This window comes from Musca autumnalis, unplaced genomic scaffold, assembly GCF_047663935.1.
Source record: "Musca autumnalis isolate F117 unplaced genomic scaffold, ASM4766393v1 scaffold_1, whole genome shotgun sequence".
NCBI classification, from domain to species: Eukaryota; Metazoa; Arthropoda; class Insecta; order Diptera; family Muscidae; genus Musca; species Musca autumnalis.
The window spans coordinates 245,181,455-245,202,893 of NW_027411644.1; the positions used below are offsets into that span (position 1 = coordinate 245,181,455).

The 21,439-nt window shown below is 35.0% G+C and overlaps 1 protein-coding gene across 3 annotated transcripts in view; it reads left to right on the forward strand.

Annotated features, from left to right (window-relative positions):
* Dscam3 (Down syndrome cell adhesion molecule 3) overlaps positions 1–21,439 on the forward strand; it is a 457,425-nt gene that overhangs the window by 273,006 nt on the left and 162,980 nt on the right. The window lies entirely within an intron of this gene.

Below are 21,439 nucleotides of genomic sequence, written 5' to 3' on the forward strand. Positions count from 1 at the left end.
AACGTTAATTTTATTAAGCAATAATTACTCTACAAGAATTCCAATCCAATCAGTTCTCTCTTATTTATTTATTTATTTTTACAACAACAACTGTATGAAGTTCATTGCAATTAGGAAATTATCGCTTAGTCTTGATTTACACTGTTTACTTATCTATTGTTGTTGTACTCATTCTTTCTATTTACTTTGACTATTCGATTATGCTTCTGCATTGTAACCACTTCTCCTCTCCCTTATTTACTTGAACAACCCCATTACTAGTTGTAAACACTCACCGGTCTGTTTGTATGTGCGTACATGTGTGTATTTGCCAATTGGATAGCAGTTCGCCTGAACATTGTAGAAGCTCCTAGATCAAGGAGACTAGAACAGTCTATGTAGCAGCGGGCACATATAAATACGGGAAAGGAAAAGCTGGGAGATTAGTTTTGAATTGAACGCGATCTTAAGCCCAAAGTGTAAGTAAAGAAGTAAAGTGAAAAGCAATTGAATAAAGTCTTGTTTAAATAACTAAAGTAAAGTCAATAAAGCTTTGTAGAATCGTAATCTGAAACGAACCCTGTTTTATTTCGGGGAATAAAACAACGTCTACATGGGATTAAGTTCAAACCCTAATTTCGTAACAATATTCCACTTACTCTTAGAGTCAAGTGCAGAACTACATTGAGAGTGGTAGTATTCGGTTTTAGCAGATTTAATGCTACTATTGACCGTTCTACGCGCAAGGCAAAACTCATCGTGAAGTTTTGGCGTTCTATAGCGTTTCCACCTAAAATATGATCTATCCATATCTGCTATTTGTATTTTTATATCCGAGTTAAATCAGGGCTTGTTTTAGGTGTTATTAATTTAGTTTTCAAAGGAACAGTGGCGTTGTTTTGAAGGAACTAGATCTGTTCAGGGACAAGTCCTTACTTCTTGAGATAATGGCCCAAAAAAGCCTGTCGGCTGAACTGTGTAGTACGTAAGATAAACCTCGAAGGGAGAAACCGATTTGTTCCAAACGCTGTACATGGTATTATATAGACGTCGTAGTAGTGTGTGTTACTTCTTTTCTTTAGGTCCGAGGCTGAGGGTATACCTCTGTCGGCCAAGCCGACTGATACTTTTTACTTGTTTTGTTTTATTATTTCTATTGGTTCTTTTTCTTTTTAAAGGGGTAAATATATCTTACGAACAAGCTATTATTTTTTTAAATCGGTTAACAAATGGTTAAGTTATAGTGGTTGAAGTGTGAAAAACGCACAAAAAACTAACTGAATTTCTCAAAATTTTCAAAATAAAAATTAAACAAAAAATATTTTTGGATATATTTGATATATTTTGACGGTTTTAGCAACGTTTTCAGACCGAATTAGCTATAATTTGGCACTTAGGGTTCTCCATGATCAAGAAAAACCTCCACAAAAAATTATACTGTTCCAAAAACGTCAAAATACCTGAAATCTTAACCATTATATAGGAGCTATACCAAAACGTGGTCCTATGTCCATAATTTTTGGTGGAGAAGTTTCTTCCAAGTGAACCCTAAATCTCGAATTATAGCTACTTTCAAAAGGTAGAAACACAAAAAATTTCATAACTCATCTATTTGTCAACCGATTTCATTATTTTTCCCATTTTCGAAAGCTAATTTAATTTGTTAGTGAAAATAAATAATTATACTGTTTGGTATATTATCAGCGGCCTAGAGCATGAGGAAAAGCGTTTTCCCGTTTCCTGTGCGTTTTTTCCACGCGTCAACCACTATAACTTAGCCACTTGTTAACCGATTTAAAAAGATAATAGCTTGTTCGAAAGATATTATTTACCCCTTTAGAAGGCAAAAGGGTCAATAGAAATCCGTTGCGAAAAAGTAAGTTGTGCCCGTTTAAATTTAAAAGTCTTAGAAATCCCGTTTTTCACTACAATTACCGTTACAAAATAAAAACACGAAATGGTCCAAACGAACCAACGATATTTTGTTTTCCATGAACTCCAACAGGATGGATTTCATACGGGCAAAATGTGCCTCATCGAAATAATGGTTTTAGACACCAAGTATATTTGGACGAAATCCGTTTCAGACAAGAGCACGAAAACTCTCGAACTAATCAACGGATTTAGTCCAAAATGTGGCCTTCGTCATATCTGGTCCAAACTTAGTTTCAGTTCGAAGATGGGTTATATCGGTCGACTCCTTCCGGTACCGCTCCCACAAAAGTTCGAAAATGTGCGTAAAATTTATGCGCATGATAAATCTTGAAGGAATTAACCCATTTGGTTCATACTTTGCACACCGTGAAATTTCTACCAGATTTAGATAAGGTTCCAAAATGGATTCAATCGGTCCACTCCCTCGGGTACCTCACACACACAATTTCAGAAAAGTTCAGTAGGACATGCTCTAGAATCACTTTGGTTTTTGTTGTAACTACCTGTATTCACTGCCCCCCATACGACGGTACAAGTTTCACCAGGGAAAGTCCATACTTCCCGAGAAAATAGCATGAAAGTTGCAAAAACCCCACGATAACTCATGAAGGTAGTTTCCGATTTGGTCATATGAACTGCATTTGATTCATATGATCATATGAACTGTATTTGTCCACTCCTTTGGGTATCTCCCAGTGGCAAGTATATACTTCTTGAGAAAACAGCCCGAAAGGTGTGAAAACCTCTCGAACTGATCAACCGATTTGGTCCAAAATTTGGCCTTCGTAATATTTTGTCCAAACTTAGTTTAAGTTCGGAGATGGGCAATACCGGTCCACAACTTCCGGTACTTCCCCCCAATAGTTAAAAAATTTCACTAAAATGGTGTGCCCGATATATCTTGAACGGAGCAACCAATTTGGTCCAAACTTTAGATCTCCTAATATTTGTACTCTCCTGAGCGAACTTCCCCCACAAAAGTTCAACATTTGTGTCTAAGTACAGTTTAGGGTCCGTTCGAAGATCCTTTGGAAATGTATATCGATGCTATTCCGTGTGGTCCTATTTTCAGCGATATAATGTTTTTCGTGGGCAAGTCCATGCTACCTCGCATACTTGTCCAAAAGTTTATCAAGAAAAGATATGACTCCCAAAATAAGTGCCATAATGGAAGTTATGGGCAATGTCAGTCCATTCCTCCAAGTACCTCCTCCACAGCACTTTTGAACTTCAGTAAATACATTCCATGGGTCCGTAGATGAAAGTTTCAATTCACATAGGCTGTGGGTACATCTCTGTTAGCAAAACCGACTGATACTTTTTTACTTGTATACCGACATTTTCCGCAAATTTTCACTGTCTCAATTCCAAAACTGTCTGATTGAGCGTTCAAATGCTTTTGCGATGTACTAGAGAATTATTAATTATTTTCGTAGTTACAATTTTTGCCTGAGTGTTGGTTTAGCTGTTATATCTCAATATATCCATAAAACGTAGATAAAAAACTTCAAGTCAAAACTGGAAGGCTAGGTTTTCACCGTAGATCCCAGGAATCAGAAACGCGACGCGCCGTTAGGGGTTTCAAATCGCCCCGGTCTAATACACACGTTCTCCTAAAAATCCATAAAGGAGCAAGGGAGACTTCTCTGATATCAATATCATTGAGTTAATATGAATGCCTTTGTGAAATCGGAGACTGAGAGTTGTGTTTCGCCGCACTACTCTTTGATTGTTGTCTGTAACATACAAAATTCTCTGCACTTTGTGATACGGGAGAAGTGCCCTTTTTCCCTTTGGGGTATATATTTAACATACATTGTAAAGTAGTGGAGCCGTATAACTTCCCTAATCCAAAATTTGTTCAACATAAAAACTAAGAAGATAAACGGACCAAAAAATGTTTTTGTTACGTATATGGGTTAAACATATTAGTTTCAAAGGCTCTTATTAAATTGACGCTCAGTGTTGCTATTGACCCCAGACAATGAATATACCAAGATAGCCAAGCAGCAAAGGCATGACTGAAAAGGAATTTTTACTAGCGTAGTCATCATGAAAGAATGCTTAACGGAGAACAGGGGAGAATGGGAATGAATCAATGAAACGTTGTCTGTTTGTTCGTTTTTTTTTTTTTTTTTTTTTTGAAAATACAGTAGTTTCATATAAATATCCAACTTGACAATTATTATGCAAAACAACGGCAGCAGTCTCAGCACTGGCTACAAACAACAAAGACAAACAAATCAGTTCCTTTGTGTGTGTGTGAATTTTCGATTGCATTTTGCGGAGACTAGCTGCTAGCCTCAGTTAGCCTTCCTGCCATAATGATTCTCTTCAGGAGCAATAACAATGCCTTATTTGACAATGTCCTGAATACTAAAAGGTTCGATTATTTTGTTGTTGTTTTCCTATTGACTGGCTGATGGATAGACAGACAGACATACAGTAGGCAGGCATGAAAGCCAATGTTAGAAAGACAGACAGAAACACCGAAGAAGGATAAAAAACAAAATCATGCTTATCATAGACTTTGTTGTTTCTCTATGGAAATGAATAGATAGTTAGTTACCAATGCCCCAATGATCGATGGGCAGATAGATGGGAGTTAGTAAATTCATAGTGGCGCTTTGCATAACTAGTACCAATGGGTCTTATTTGAATATTTTAAAACTAAAAGTTATTTTTCTGTTTTTTTCTTACTGCAGAATAACAATCACTGTCACTGTCAATTTTTATTATTAAAATAAATTGCAAAATAAAATGATGGATACCAAATAAGACAATAAACAATTATGATTACTTGAAACATTTTGTAGCTGTGTAGTGGGGAAAACAAGTAAAAGCGATCTTAGATTCTCCTGTACCGAATAATTTTTACATTATACAACGGAAACGATTTTTTAATATATTTTTCTTTGATTATTTTTATAAATATTGGAAAAAGCTCAATAGTTTAGCGTTATTATCCAGCAAACATTTGGAAACCGAATTTGCACATTACAAAGTAATGTAACCAATCTACCTTCTGTATTACTGGCTGAAAAGTAATGAATTATATCTTTAAAATTTTTAAGGCAAAACATACTTATTTAACTCATTTCTAAATAATGGGTATGATGGCTAAGAGCGTGTGTGTACGACTACAAAACCGAGAGCAAACAATACGAAGCTATAAATCAAAAGTTCGTGTCTTCAGTTCCGGTAGATGGGAAAAATAAAAAGAACAAGTCTTTATTTGGTGCGATAGGCGTGACTGCATTTATAATGTGTTAGTAGTAGTAGTAGCAAGTAGTTACGGCTACAAAAAGTACTATAAAAGCAAATTATTTGGTAAAGGGAGTTATTGCTGGGTAGTTGTGGTTACGTATGAGTGTTGAAGCATTTATCAATAAAAAGTATACGCACACTGAACCATACGAATTTTAAGAATTACCCTGTACAACACAAAAAATAATTACAATAATTTTGTCAGAGCAGGAGTAGCTGCCACCATTATAGTATTTAGGACCATGCCAAAATCATGGATGTTACTTTAGGTGATTTTGAATCAGTATGGAATAAATTTTAATTAAGAGTCTAAAAGTTTAACAAATAATTTCTACCTATAATATCTTATTTTGCAACGTAATTTTCTTAACAAAGTATTTTACTTAGATATACAGTTTGTTCTGGAACTTATAGTGAAATTTTGTGTAGAATATTTCTTCTTTTAACGGCTTTCGTCTTAAACTAAGCTTCATGTTACTTTCATGCATCAACCCGAAAACAGAACAAAACAAATTTATTCAAAAACAAGTAAGCAAAGGTTATAGTTGGACGGGGCCGACCATGTGATAGCCTACACCACAACCTCTAGGAATTAGCTAAGAGCAACCGCCTTACACGCTGAATGTCCGGTTTCGATTCCCTGACCTGGCCACATCAAATATTCTACGGTTGCAAAATACCCCTTAGTAATGTTGGCGATATTTCCTGAGTATTTCAGCCATGAAAAACTCCTCTACAAGTGGCAGCTTAGGACACGCCTTTCGGATTCGGCGATAGAAACAAGGTCACATATCAATGACCTTATATGAATCCATTGATATAAGAGAAGCCTCCCTTGTCCCTGCTGGAATGTTTGTGGAACAATTATAGAAATTATACATTTCTAAAAAATATGCCAAAATTGGAAAATTCACATTGATAAGCATCTCCTTGTCTTTAAATATCAGGTTTCTTTTTGGAACACATAAAATAAATTTATATACAATGCGATTTTCCATATCTCTGATATTTGATATTTGAGAAAATTGTGAGTTTATTGAAGATCTATCGTCCAAAAATTGTGCACTTGGACCTCACATATGCTTTATAATGCAAGCAGTTTTGTAATTTTCGGGACATTTCGAAAATAGTTTATTGTGGTTATATATTGTGATGTCAAAAATATATTTTACTAGCTGAACCCGGTGCGCTTTGCTGCCCCGACTACGATAAAATATAATGGAATGCCATACTTATATTAACGTTTTTAATATTTTAACGAATAAATATAGGAGACATGAAGGCGTTATATACCTATTCAGGGTTGTTATGGAGCTACTACGGTATTTTTGTATGTTTCAGGAGGTAACACTCTTCCGAAAGCCTTTCCGCCAATAAGTATTCCTAATGATTTAGATATATATCATAATAAAACATACATCTTAAGAAGTCTCTCAAAGATATGATGCTTAATAGCTGTAGCCTTGTAGCAGAAAATATATATGGAAGTTATATTCAAATCTGAACCGATTTCGATATAATTTAGCACATTTATGTCTACACCAAATCCCGTTACGCATTTCAATTTTCAGCGAAATTGTACATATATAGCGAGTTTGGTGCATAAAATACAGGATATCGGCCGAAAATATATATAGGAGCTACATCCAAATCTAAACCGATTTCGATATAATTTGGCACATTTATTTCTAGACCAAGTTCTGTAACACCTTCCAAATTTCAGCGAAATTGGACATATAAAACGTGCTTGGTGCATAAAAAATAGGAAATCGGCCGAAAATATATATAAGACCTATATCCAAACCTGAACCGATCACGATAGAATTTAACACATTTATTTCTAGAACAAATTCCGTCAGACCCTCTAAATTTCAGCGAAATTTGACATATATAGCGTGTTTGGTGCATAAAATGTGGAAAATCGGCCGAAAATATATATTGGAGCTATATCCAAATCTGAACCGGTTTCAATATAATTCGGCACATTTATGTCTAGACCAAATTCCGTTACACATTCCAAATTTCAGCGAAATTGGACATATATAGCGTGTTTGGTGCATAAAATGCGGAAAATCGGCCGAAAATATATATGGGAGCTATATCCAAATCTGAACCGATTTCGATATAATTTGTCACATTTATTTCTAGACCAAGTTCTGTAACACATTCCAAATTTCAGCGAATTTGTCACATTTATTTCTAGACCAAGTTCTGTAACACATTCCAAATTTCAGCGAATTTGCACATATATAGCGTGTTTGGTGCATCAAATTCGGAAAATCGGCCGAAAATATATGTGTATGGGAGCTATATCCAAATCTTAACCGATTTCGATATAATTTGGCACATTTATTTCTAGACCAAGTTCTGTAACTCATTCCAAATTTCATTGAAATTGAATATACATAGCGTGTTTGGTGCATAAAATGCGGAAAATCGGCCGAAAATATATATGGGAGCTATATCCAAATCTGAACCGATTTCGATATAATTTGTCACATTTATTTCTAGACCAAGTTTTGTAACACATTCCAAATTTCAGCGAATTTGGACATATGTAGCGTGTTTGGTGCATCAAATTTCATTGAAATTGAATATAAATAGCGTGTTTGGTGCATAAAATGCGGAAAATCGGCCGAAAATATATATGGGAGCTATATCCAAATCTGAACCGATTTCGATATAATTTGTCACATTTATTTCTAGACCAAGTTCTGTAACACATTCCAAATTTCAGCGAATTTGGACATATATAGCGTGTTTGGTGCATCAAATTCGGAAAATCGGCCGAAAATATATATGGGAGCTATATCCAAATCTGAACCGATTTCGGTATAATTTGGCACATTTAGTTCTAGACCAAGTTCTGTAACTCATTCCAATTTTCAGCGAATTTGGACATATATAGCGTGTTTGGTGCCTCAAATACATGAAATCGACAGAAAGTATATATAGGAACTATATCCAAATCTGAACCGATTTCGATATAAATTGGCACATATATTTCTAGGCCAAGTTCTGTAACACATTGCAAATTTCAGCGAATTTGGACATATATAGCGTGTTTGGTGCCTCAAATACATGAAATCGGCCGAAAATATATATGGGAGCTATGTCCAAATCTGAACCGATTTCGATATAAATTGGCACATATATTTCTAGGCCAATATCCATCACACAGTATAAATTTCAGCTAAATTGGACATATATAGCGTGTTTGGCGCATAAAATAAGGAAATCGTCCGAAAATATATGTGTATGGGAGCTATATCCAAATCTGAACCGATTTGAATATAATTTGGTAAATTTATTTCTACGTCAAATTCCGTCACACATACAAAATTTGGAGATTGTATCTGTAATAATTTCAAAGATATTTGCATACAAAAACTAAATTTTTTGGAGGTACCTCCGGTTTTGATGCTATACCTCCAGATCAACGCGAAATTTCAAAAAATGATATAGCCTATTTTCATTCCAGGCCATGTAGCAATGTACCGTAAACATTTCAGCAAGATCTGTTCAGCGGTTTTCAAGTCTATAAGGCACAAATAAACAAACAGACAAACAAATTTCAATTTTATATATATAGAAGAAGACACATGTAAAAATAAATAATAGTGAAAAGAAATTCTTAGAATTTGCATGCAAACAAATTTATAAATCCCAATATTATTCACATTCAATTGCACGCCAAGTAAGATAGTATAAATCAGCTGCGCTAACGGCCTCTGTCCATAAAATAAACAAACAAATAATTATGCCGTATAAAAAATATATTGATTTCATATCACGAGTTTGCTTCAAATACGTGGAATCTCAGGTAGTATGGACTTACTCCGGAAAAATTGAACCGTTGCAATAGGGACCGTGAAAAGAACCTTCTTCACAAAAATTCAAATAGATCCGAGACGGGTCATCAAATTTCCCAAATTTCGTGTGGAATGTACTAGAAGGACAGGACCGATATAGCCCATATTCCAACATGATACATGATTGGATGAAATAATAGGATGTGCAAAGTTTGGACCAATCAGAAAATCCCCTTGAGGCTATCTTGCGGATTTGCCATTTTAGTTTTTCTTTGATTTTCAGGGTTTCTTAGTTTCTTGTCATTGCAATTGTACCATCGTAAAGGGGTCCACAAGGCCAAACCAAAGATTCGAGGGGTCTCTTAAATTTTACTTTTCAGATTTTTGTGTGGGAGGTACTCGAAGGTGTGGAACGATATAGTCTTACCGGATCTATATCTGTAAGGAATTATAATATATTGAAAGTTTGGACAAAATCGATTGCTCACTTCAACAGTTATCCTTCACACAATTTTTCAGAAAAATTTTGAACTTTTGCGGCGGAGGTGACCGTAGGAGTGAACCGATATAGCCCACATTCGAAATTAAACTAAGTTTGACAAAATATTACGAAGTGTAAAATGTGGTTCGAATCGGTAGATCCGTTCGGGAGTTATCGTGCGCACCAGGGCTAAATCGACTCCAAATTGTCTGAAACAAATTTCGCCTAAACATATTTGGGGTCTAAAACCATTACTTGCCCTAAATGCTAAGGGTAGAAAATAGGTGGCGAAGCGACCCTAAGGGGCAATATTTGTTTAAAAAATTCCATTGGGCAACTGAACTGAAAATTTCTCTCTCATGATAGAGACAATTTGTAGTATGGGAAGAAATTGTGGTTCTCTATACAAAACCCATTATATATTAGGCAGTAGGCCCGTTATCTAGCAGACACTTTATTGCTATTTGCATCAAGGGGAAGATCAGTAGTTATATTTCCACATGTAGTCTATTTTGCCGGTATATGCCATCCAGGAATTAAAATGTAGACCAAAAATACAATTTGTATATATTTAATACAAAAGTAATGGTCCATTTAACCCGCTAAATAATATCAGACTTTCATCCACAATTGTAGGCGTCTCCTTCGACCTAAACTCTAACCTCGTGCAAAATTTCGTGACTATTGAGCTATAATTGCGACCTCTAGCATGTTTATAATAATACTGCAAACAAAAAACTGGATATATTAGGCTGTAACTCTGTTATGTGATCACGTACATCAACATAATTGACATCAATGGAAAGGTCAAGTGATCGTCTTCCAAGTAAAGCTTACTTACCAGGAATATGTCTTCCAAGAATAAAGATATAAGCTGTATAATAAAAATTTTCACACAAAAGTTGTGGTCCATTTAACCCTCTAAATATTATCTGATCACTATCTCAAGTTGCAAGCTTCTTCTTTGTCATATACTCTCACCTTAGTTAAAATTTCGAGGCGATCGGACTATTATTGCGACCTACAGAGCAGCTATAAAATCGGATAAAAATTATGTTTTTGGTCCATTTCACCCGCTAAATATTTCACGATCATCACCACTTAAAATAGCGATCTATTCTGATGTGAAACAGATCTCCACACCAAATTTCGTGACGATCGGTCCATAATTGCGGCCTGGAGTTTGATTACAATTTATAATGGACAGACGGACACCCGGACGGAGGGACACACATCTCAAAATCGCTTTATCTCGCCGAGATATCAAGATTGGTATACCACATTGGGGGTCTCCGACAAATATTTCGCGGTGTTACATGAATTTTTACCAAAACAAACTTATAATACCCCTTCCACATAGTGGTGTAGGGTATAAATATTTGGGTGTTTTGTTGGCAAATTTGATGTATATATTTTCTTGACACATATTGTAAATACATATTTCATTTTTTTGACGTCTTCTATCTAGAATGAAGTTTTGTGTTAGATTTTGTTTCGCGTTCAACGTTCTTCTTAAGCTAAAGTCGGAACATTTGATTTATATTTTTGTAGTGAATACAATTTACTATTTACGAGCAAGCAAATATATTCAAAATATCGCAAAATTTTATAATGAATTTTGAAGGAGATTGTGATAGCTTAAATATGACTTAAGTAGGCGATACGTGTCTTCCAGGAAGAACGCTACAAGATATACATTAAAAATTTTAAACATTTTAAAATTTTTCAGACAAAAATTTTTTTATTTGGTTTTATTGTTGTTTTGGAGATGGTTTCGTTGCCCTTGTCTATTTTTGCATCATAAGATAACAGTGCAATATAATAGAATACCAAAAAAGAGAAAACACGTGTCTCGCCGTTTTTCTCTATCTCATCAACTTTCGCGGTTTTAAGCCACCAAAATTTTGTGGCTTTCATGTCAAAAGGGATAATTTTGTCAGGATCATATTTCCCAAACCGTTGAAAATTTGATTTACTCTCAGATGGAAAATTTTAGCTCTTATCTTAAAGAACAAAAATTGTGAACACATAAAATCCATCAAATTTTATATGTAAGGTCGAAATCGCCAAATCAAATTTCTTTAAAAAATGTTCCTCGGTTTGTGGTTAACAGATATCAAACCGATCAAGATTGGAGCAAACAACCAACTACGAAAATGTACCTTAGATCTCAATAAACAATTTTATGGAACATACATAATAGCAAAATAAATGTCATTTTTATACTGTTTTCTCTATTCCATATCCACAGATACTAAACCGTTCAATATTCAAGAAAAAAATCAACTACAATAATGTAAAAAACGAATCCTACAAAAATTGTGAAAATCGGCTCGGATTTTAATATTAGCTATATATAGAGGCTTTGGAAAATTTGAGGCTTCAGTGGCACGTTTAACATATTCCAATTGTGCTCAAACTTTGGCAGTCTATAAATCTAAAAAAACTTAGCATTTTAAGGGCGTGCCGCCTAAAAAAATCCAACATCGATTTTTTAAAACCACCCTAGTTAATATTGCTACGAATGTAGCTAATTGGTTTAAGTTAATTTAGATGAATTTCTCTTAATTTAAGAATTTGAATTGTAATGTAAATTTTTATTAAGAATTTAGTTTATTCGCATCAGCTTTGCAACCACAACTATTACTGCAATCATTAAGTTATTGCTTATTCTTAATTTAAACTCTTTACTTAGCTAGATTGTTTTTGTACTCTCTCTCATTAATTTTGACTACTCAATTATGCTTCTCCCTCGTATTTATTACCGCTGGGGCATTGATGCATTGTTTACATTCATTCGTCTGTTTATATACGAGTATATGTGTATATGCATCTGGATCTCGTTTGAACATTGGAAAACCTCCCAGATAAAGGATGCTGGAACAGTCTAGGTATACGGAAGCAGCTATTAATACGGGTGTGTAGCGGGTGGGAGTTAAGTTGTAAATCTATTCGCTAACTAAGTCAGTGTACTCTAAAGAGTAAAGAAGTAACCTAAATAGAGTAAAGCTGTGTGCTTACTAGTTCCTAGAGATAAGATGTGTGCTAGTGAATAACGTCAATAAAGCATTGTAGAATCATAATCCAGAACAAAGCCCCGTTTTATTTGGTACAAATCGTATCGGGAAATGAAACAACGTCTACACGGGATTCAGTTAAACCCTAATTCCGTAATACTATATTCAAAATATCGCGAAACTAATACGTATGGCAAATATTGTAATGGATTTTGAAGGATGAGGTTAAAGCTTAATTATACCTTACACCACTATGTGGGGAGGTTTTTTTAAGTTGGTTTTGACCAAAAAGTTTGTAACGTATCGAAACTGTGGTCGTAGACCCATACTTATATGTATCAAATTGAATGTTTCGACGAGCTGAATCGATCTGGCTATGTGCGTCCGTCCGTCTGTCCATCTAAACTTTGTAATCACGCTACTGGTCGCAATTTTAATCGGATCGTCACAAAATTTCGGGGGCTGGTGGGGATCCCAGATGGTTGATCTGATCACGAAATTTTGAGGTTTGAAGGTGGGAAGAATGGTGATGATCGGATAATACTTAGGGGTCGGAGTGGACAAAAAACTTATGTGGAGAAAATTCAACGTTATAGTCATATGCTAATATCTCCGCTTCGAGTAAAATAGTCGGTAATACATCAAATTTTTTAATTTTTTTTGGAAATTTTTATACCCTGCACCACTATGTGGGGAGGGTATTATAAGTTGGTTTTGGCCAAAAAGTTTGTAACGCATCGAAATAATGGTCGCAGACCCATACATATATATACCAAAACAAGTAAGCCAAGGCTATAGTCGGGCGGGGCCGACCATATAATACCCTACACCTTTACCCCTGGGAATTAGCTTTCCGCATACCAAAATTTCTTTATGAAACAAATACACTTATTGTAAGAAATAACATTGTGGATTCCGGTACCATACCCCTGGGAATTAGCTTTCCGCATACCAAAATTTCTTTATGGAACAAATACACTTATTGTAAGAAATAACTTTGTGGATTCCGGTACCATATAACATAATAATTGTTTCACAAACATCCCAAATGGGACAACGCTCAATGATATGGAACCCACAGCTTATCTCCGAGTCCGAACGGCGTGTCCTAAAACACTACTTGTAGAGTAGTTTTAAATGACTGAAATACTCAAAAAATGTCGCAAACCTTACTGAAGGATATTTTGCAACCGTTCAAAATTTGATTTTGCCTGGCTGGGGAATCGTTTTGAAAAAAGGTGGCAAAGCGATCCATGCTGCAATGTATGTATAAAAATTCAATTGGACAATTAAAACCTTAGAGCACCATGTAATTTGCAATAATACAACGGCTGGGAATGGGAAAATATGGTTCTCTACACAAAACCCATTATATATTAAGCAGTAGGCCCGTTATTTAGCAGACACTTTATTGCAACTTTCATCAGAGGGAAGATCAGTAGTTCTATTTTCATATGTAGTATACTTTGCCGGTATAAGCCCTCCTGGTAATAAAATATAGACCAAAAATATTTTTTTGTAAATAATATCAGATCATCATCCAAAATTGTAAGCATCTTCCTCTACCTAACTCCTAACCTCGTGCAAAATTTCGTGATTATTGGGCTATAATTGCGACCTCTAGTGTGTTTATCATTACACTACAAACAAATAACAGGGTATATTAGGCTGTAACTCTGTTATCTTATCATGTACTTCAACACAATTGGCATCAATAGAAAGGTCAATCGTTCCTCTTCCAAGTATAGCTTACTTGCCCGGAATCTCTCTTCCAGGAATAAAGATATAAGCTCTATATTAAAAAATTTCACAATTTTCCCACAAAAGTTGTGGTCCATTTAACCCCCTAAATATTATCCGATCGCCATCTCAAATTGCACGCTTCTTCTTTGTCATATACTCTTACCTTATTTAAAATTTCGAGGCGATCTGACTATTATTGCGACCTACAGAGCATCTACAAAATCGGATAAAAATTATGTTTTTGGTCCATTTTACCCGCTAAATATTTCACGATCATAACCAATTAAAATAGCGATCTATTCTGATGTGAAACGGACCTCCATACCAAATTTCGTGACGATCGGTCCATAATTGCGGCCTGGAGTTTGATTACAATTTATAATGGACAGACGGACACACGGACGGACGGACACACATCTCAAAATGTCTTTATCTCGCCGAGATATGAAGATTGGTATACCACATTGGGGGTCTCCGACGAATATTTCGCTGTGTTGCATGAATTTTTACCAAAACAAACTTATAATACCCTTTCCACATAGTGGTGTAGGGTATAAAAAGTCGACAACGCATTTTTCGACTTTTGTCTACTGAGGCGATGCACTTAAATGCGTTTCAACAAAATTGACCTGTATTAATGAGGACATCTAGAGCAAAGGCGCTAAGCTATCCCAATTTTAATATTTTGAATTTTACCAGTCAAAAGCTTATTCCAAGGGGTAGTGGTGTTGGGTATCACATAGTCGGCCCCGACCCGACTATAGCCTTGGCTCACTTGTTAGATATACTTTTCTTTGATTATTTGTATAAATATTGGAAAAAGTTCAATAGTTTAGCGTTATTATCCAACAAACAATTGGGGAACAGAATTTACCCATTAGAAAGTAATGTAACCAATCTACCTTCTGTATTACTGCCTTAAAAGCAATGGATTATTTCTTTACAATTTTCAAGACAAAACTTACTTATTTTACTCATTTCTAAATAATGAGTATGATGGCAAAGAAAGCCTATGTCCGACTACAAAGCTGAAAGCAAGCGAGTTTTTTGTTAGCAACAATACGGAGCTATAAAATCATAAGTTATTGTCCGGTAGATGTCAAAATAAAAAGAACAAGAACTTGTTTGATACGATATGAGTGATTGCTTTTATAATGTGTTAGTGGTTGAAAGTAGTTACGGCTACAAAAAGTTCTATGAAAGAAAATTATTTGGTAAAGGGAATTTTATCTGGGTAGTTGTGGTGACGTATGAGTGTTAAAGATTGAGTGTTAAGATTTATTAAAATATTTACGTACAAAATAATTGTATGTCTGTATAAAATTAGTAGATTCTTGCAGTTGTGGAGCAGGCATAGTAGTGCTTCAACATTAATTAAAGTACTCGTACATACTTTATAACTCAGGTGACTGGAAAGTTAGTTTGATAAGGCATTGTATGGCTGTTTGTCCCACTGCTATGTAACGTTGTTAATGGCTTATATGTTTCACTAGCTGAATCCGGTACCCTTCGCTACCCCGAATAAGCTAAAACATATTTTCATACATTTATTTGTAGGCAAATTTTCGTCACACATTCCAACTTTCATTAAAATCAAGTATATATAGTGTGTTTAATGCATAAAATACATGAAATCAGCCGAAATTTCAAAAATTTTCATAGCCTACGTTACTTTCAGGCCATGTAGTAATACACTCTGAAATTTTCAGAAAGATCGGTTAAGCGGTTTTTGAGTCCATAAACTTCAAACAAACAAACCAACATACAAACATTTTTCTACTTGTCCAAAAAACTTATTGACGGATTTATATATGCCTAGACGGAACTATGGGTCTATCTCGTTTCCTTTTGTATGTTACATACAAATGCACAAGCACATAATACCCCTTACCACAGTGTGGTGTAGGGTATAAAAATTCCGAAGCTAGCTCAAGATGTTACCTTTCAGGTGAGAGAAAATCTTTTAAAACAGTTTGGTAGATTTCTTGTGAAAAATGGTAAACAATTTTTTTAAGTTTGAAGTAATTGACCAATATGGTCCATCTTCCTAAATCAGATCCTTTCATTTTCTAATGACCATGATGTGAATTTCCCAAGAATTAAATTTCAATTCAATTTTGGTTGAAATGCAAATAAAATTTTATCACACAAACCTACATCTATGCATGTCCTTGCATAGCAAAGATTGAATTTAATTAAAAATAAACACAAAGTTAATTGTATTTTTCGAATGATGAGAATGTTGTTCTAAAATCAAAAGATCACAAACACAAATTCAATTTCGGGAAATGTTTGTATGCTTAGGAAATGCATTGCAAGTGTAATGGATATATTGAAGATATGCTAAGATGCATAAAAGATTCCAACAATTGTTAACATCTTAAATTAAATGAGTTTAACTCACAAAATACTACTAGTTAAAAATAAACCTATCCTTAATTGGATATCCAGTGACATTGAAACTTGTTTTTTAGGCACATGCTCAAAAAATGTGGATGACATTTTGTAGATTGTATTTCCCACCATAAAAAAAATTTAATGTTCTGGCCACGTATTGAACCACAGATCTTCTGTCCGTAAGCGACTACCACTACCAAAAAAATTCACTTAATATCATAAAAACAAACATTTACTGCCACAATCAATGTTTCACAAAATTAGTAATGCTATTTCAGAACTACATCATATAACGAAACTCATGTAGATTATAAAAATGAATTGTAAATTTAATTTCGTTCATACATCTGTCCATAATAAATTTCATGAAAACCACAATCTATAGATGGCTTTGGCAAATTATGAATTAAGTTCTATAATTAAATGTATTTCTATTAATATTTTATTCCCCGAATGGCAAAACTACACAGATAATGAGATAATAAAATGTGTATTAAAGGCAAATAATAATGATAGGGGTGTATAATAGCAAACAGAAATGTCGAACGGGACAGGTTTACAAAATTCGGGATTTCGAAATTGCTTATCCAGGGTTTTCGAGATTTTTCAGGGCAATTTCTTGACTGCAGGATTTGTTAGGACTTTCCCTAACATTTTTTTTGTAAAGTAAAAAATTAGATTTTTATTGAAACAAGTAAAAAAGTATAAGTTTGCCGACAGAGATATACCCTCAGCCTATGTGAAGAGAAACTTTCATATACGGACAGATCGAATATATTTAGGGTCTTTCCAGAATTTTGTGGCCCTTTTTGGGCATTTAAACTTGCCGACAAAAATCTCCATTAGGGCTAAAGTTTAAAAGTATTGCGGAGGAGGTACTTAAAGAAATGGACCGACATAGTCCATTATGGATGTGGATCTTATTTTAGAGTCATATATTTTTGATAGATATCGCGCCCACTAGTCATTTCAGTGGGTCAGTGGTTGAACCAGTATGCCAGGAAGCATGGACATGTCCACGGAAAACATAATATGGCTGTAAACAGAACCACAACGAACAGCATCGGTATGTATTTCGAAGGGATCTTCGCATAGACCCTAAACTGTACTTAGATACAAATGTTGAACTTTAGTGGGGATGTCTCTAGGGAGAAGATCGATATCAGCCATTTTAGGAGTTAAACTAAATTTGGACAAAATATTAGGAGATCCAAAGTTTGGAGCAAATTGGTTGGCATACCATTTTAGCGACATTCTTTAAATATGAGGGGGGGGGAGGTGGGTTTGCCGGAAGTTGTGGACCGATATTGCCTATCTTGGAACTGAAACTAAGTTTGGTATATCAGTTCGAGAACTATCGTGCTCTCCAGCCACTACAAATGGTGCCAATGGGGGGTTTTACAATTTTCGGGCTGTTTTCTCAAGAAGTATTGACTTGGCCCAGAAAAAAAAGTTTACCGTCAAAATAAATCAGCGTTATTCCAATTTGAACTTCTATGTCTCAAAAACGGTGAAGCCTACGAAAATACCATAAAGGCCAATCTTGTAGAGAATTTTCATAGCTACAACAGTTGTTTCAATACCATATCGATAGGACTTGCAGTTTGCAAGCAAAATCGTGAAAACCTAAAAACGCCTAAAAACGTCAACTTGAATCGCGATTTATTTAAAAAGCGCTCCGGCGATTTTTTTGATTTTTCTCATCTATGAACATTGTAGTTTCAGAATCCGCAAAAACTTCGCAGGTGTAAGTACCTTCCATTTAAACTTGCTTCAAGAGCACCGTGCTCGGTGTCATAGGCTATTTTCTCAGGAAATATGGACTTGCCCCAGATGAAACTTATACCGTCGTATGGGAGGGGGTGAATACAAGTTGTTACAGAAAAAAACAAAGCGATTCGAGAGCTGGTCCTAAACTGAACTTTTCCGAAATTTTGTGTGGGAGGTACACGAAGGAGTGGACCGATTAAGTCCATATTTTAACCTCATCTAGGTCTAGAAATTTCACGATTGCAAAGTATGGACCACATCGGTTACTCCCTTCAAGAGTTATCGTGCGCACAAATTTTCCGAACATTTTCGAACTTTTGTGGGGAAGGTACCGGAAGGAGTGGACCAATATTTCCCATTTTCGATCTTAAACTAAGTTTGGACAAAATATTAATAATTGTACCACAAACATCCCAGATGGGACAAGGGAGACATCGCTAATATCAATGAGTGCACCCCGATTCATATTAGCTCAATGATATGGAACCAACTGTTTATCGCCGAGTCCGAACGGCGTGTCTTAAGACACCACTTGTAGAGAAGTTTTACATGGCTGAAATATCCAGGAAATGTCGCCAACATTATTGAGGGGTATTTTCCACCGTTGAACATGTTTGATGTTGCCTGGTCGGGGAATCGAACCCACGACCTTCAGCGTGCAAGGCGGGTGTGCATACCATTGCACCACGGTGGCACCCAAATATTACAAAATATTACGAAAGCCAAATTTTGGGCTGTTCGAAAGTTATCGTGCGCTCTAGCCAGCCAGACAGAGAGACAGTAAGAAATAATATGAAAAAATATTAAAGAAATTACTCCTTTACCCAAAAGCTAATTCGTAAAGTGTTTTTTATTTTACTAATTCCTTTGGATTACTTACGTGGGTACTTACGTTAGTACCCATTTTCACTGTGCGCCGTTAGATTTCCGACGTTCTTTGCAGACTCTTTGCCTCGTTTCACTTTGAGCCGCAGTTTTTTAGAACCTATTAACGACGCAAAGCGAGTTGAATAGCTTCCTTATTGTATTTCCTATGACCTGCATTAGTGGATGTCTTAGATGCGAATTCCTTTGAATTATTTATCAGCGTTTTCCTTTTATTTCTTTTCAAAAGGAAAATTTTCATTAAAACAAACAATTTTTTTTAAGAAACAAGTTCTAAATGTATTTAAAATTATAAGCATCGTGGAGTAATTGATCAATTATATTTTAATCAACTTATTTTACAGATGGTTATTTTTCTATATGTGAATAAAACCTCATAAATAAGTAACTTCGAAAATGCCGCAACCCGAAAGAAATAAATCCCGGGATTCGGCATTAGTTAAATCCCAAAAAACCCGTGTTTTCCGGATGGCCATCCGTAATAGCAAATAACATACGTAAAGGTATCCACATCATTCCATACTCTGCAATTTCAGATAGGTAGAATAACCGTGGTTCAGTTGTTAGCATGCCAGCATTTCACGTAGAAGCTCTTAAAGTAAATTCCGTGACATGGCATCATCATAATTTTTAGTGGTAGGTAAAATGTGGCTTACATTTCCTAAAAATTTCATTTATTTTAACTTTAATAGAAGTAGTGTCGTACTATTTTCGGGACGCTTTTATATAAAACTAGATTCAGACTGCATTCTTTCGTATGTATTAAGACTCTCTTTGTCTCTTCTGGGATGCTCGATGGAAACAACAGTTCTAAACAACACTTAAAATTTCATATTGTGTATTCATATTTAGACTAATTCCCCGAGGAAGGGGCACTGTATTTTATGGTCGATTAGACGGAACAATGTTTACATCATTTTTTTGTTGTCCCTATATGCCCTAGATGCTAACTATAAATTAAAAACAAAATTATTAAAATCACATTAAATAAAATGCTGTCACTTTGTTTTTATAATTAAACTTCTGCCACCATTAGGCCTAATCACAAAAAATGTATACAAATACGATTATTCCACTAAATTAAAGATTGTTACGTATAAATAGGAGATTTTTATCATATAAATCAACATCAAATATTGTGGACGAAACATGCTGCATAATAATCCTCCATTGACATACGAAGGACAATGACGTTGCGGTTATGTTAGCGTGGAGTATTATGAAAGTTTCTTTATAAAGGAAAAAATTTCCAAAATGAAAAAAAAAAATAGTGAGAAAAGGCTTTAGTTGGAGGGGCCGACCATGTGATACCCACACCACTTATTTTGGACATTAAATTTGGGAGCATACAAATTATTTCGTAAAAAAACTGCTCATCCAAAAGACGTGAAAGTACTATGGAAAATTATTAAGATATCAGTCATTTACTAAATAGTTATAGTACAGGAGTCAGTATATTTGTATATTTTGCTGTAGTTCAGATTTGGTACAGTATTCGGGTTTGAACTTAGTAACTTGTAGACGTTGTTTTACTCCCCGATACAATATGTAGCAAATAAAAGACTTTAATTCAGTTATTCACACAAGACTTCAGTTCACTTGATTTTCACTTTACTTCCTTACCTACACTTACGGTTTGAGATCGCGTTTAATTCACATCTAACTCCCAACAGCTCCTTTCCCCTATTTATATGTGCCCGCTGCTAGATAGAATATTCTAATCCCCTTCATCTGGGAGCTTCTACAATGTTCAGACGAACTGCTAACCAATTGGCAAATACAAAAATGTACGCACATACAAACAGACCGGTGAGTGCTTACAACTAATGGGGCTGGCTTAGTAAATAAGGGAGAGGAGAAGGGGTTATAATGCAGAAACATAATCAAATAGTCAAAGTTAAGACCAAGCGATAATTTACGAGTAATAATTGCAATGAACTTCATACAGTTGTTGTTGTAAAAATAAATAAGAGAAGATCAAAGCAAACATAGAACAGTAGTGATTGGAATTCCTATAGAGAAATTGTTGTTGTAAATTTGATTTAAATAAAATAACTAATTAATAAAAATTTACGTTACAATTCAAATTCTTAAGCTATGAAAAATTTGTATAAAGTAACTTAAATCTATCAGTTACTTTCGTAACAATATAT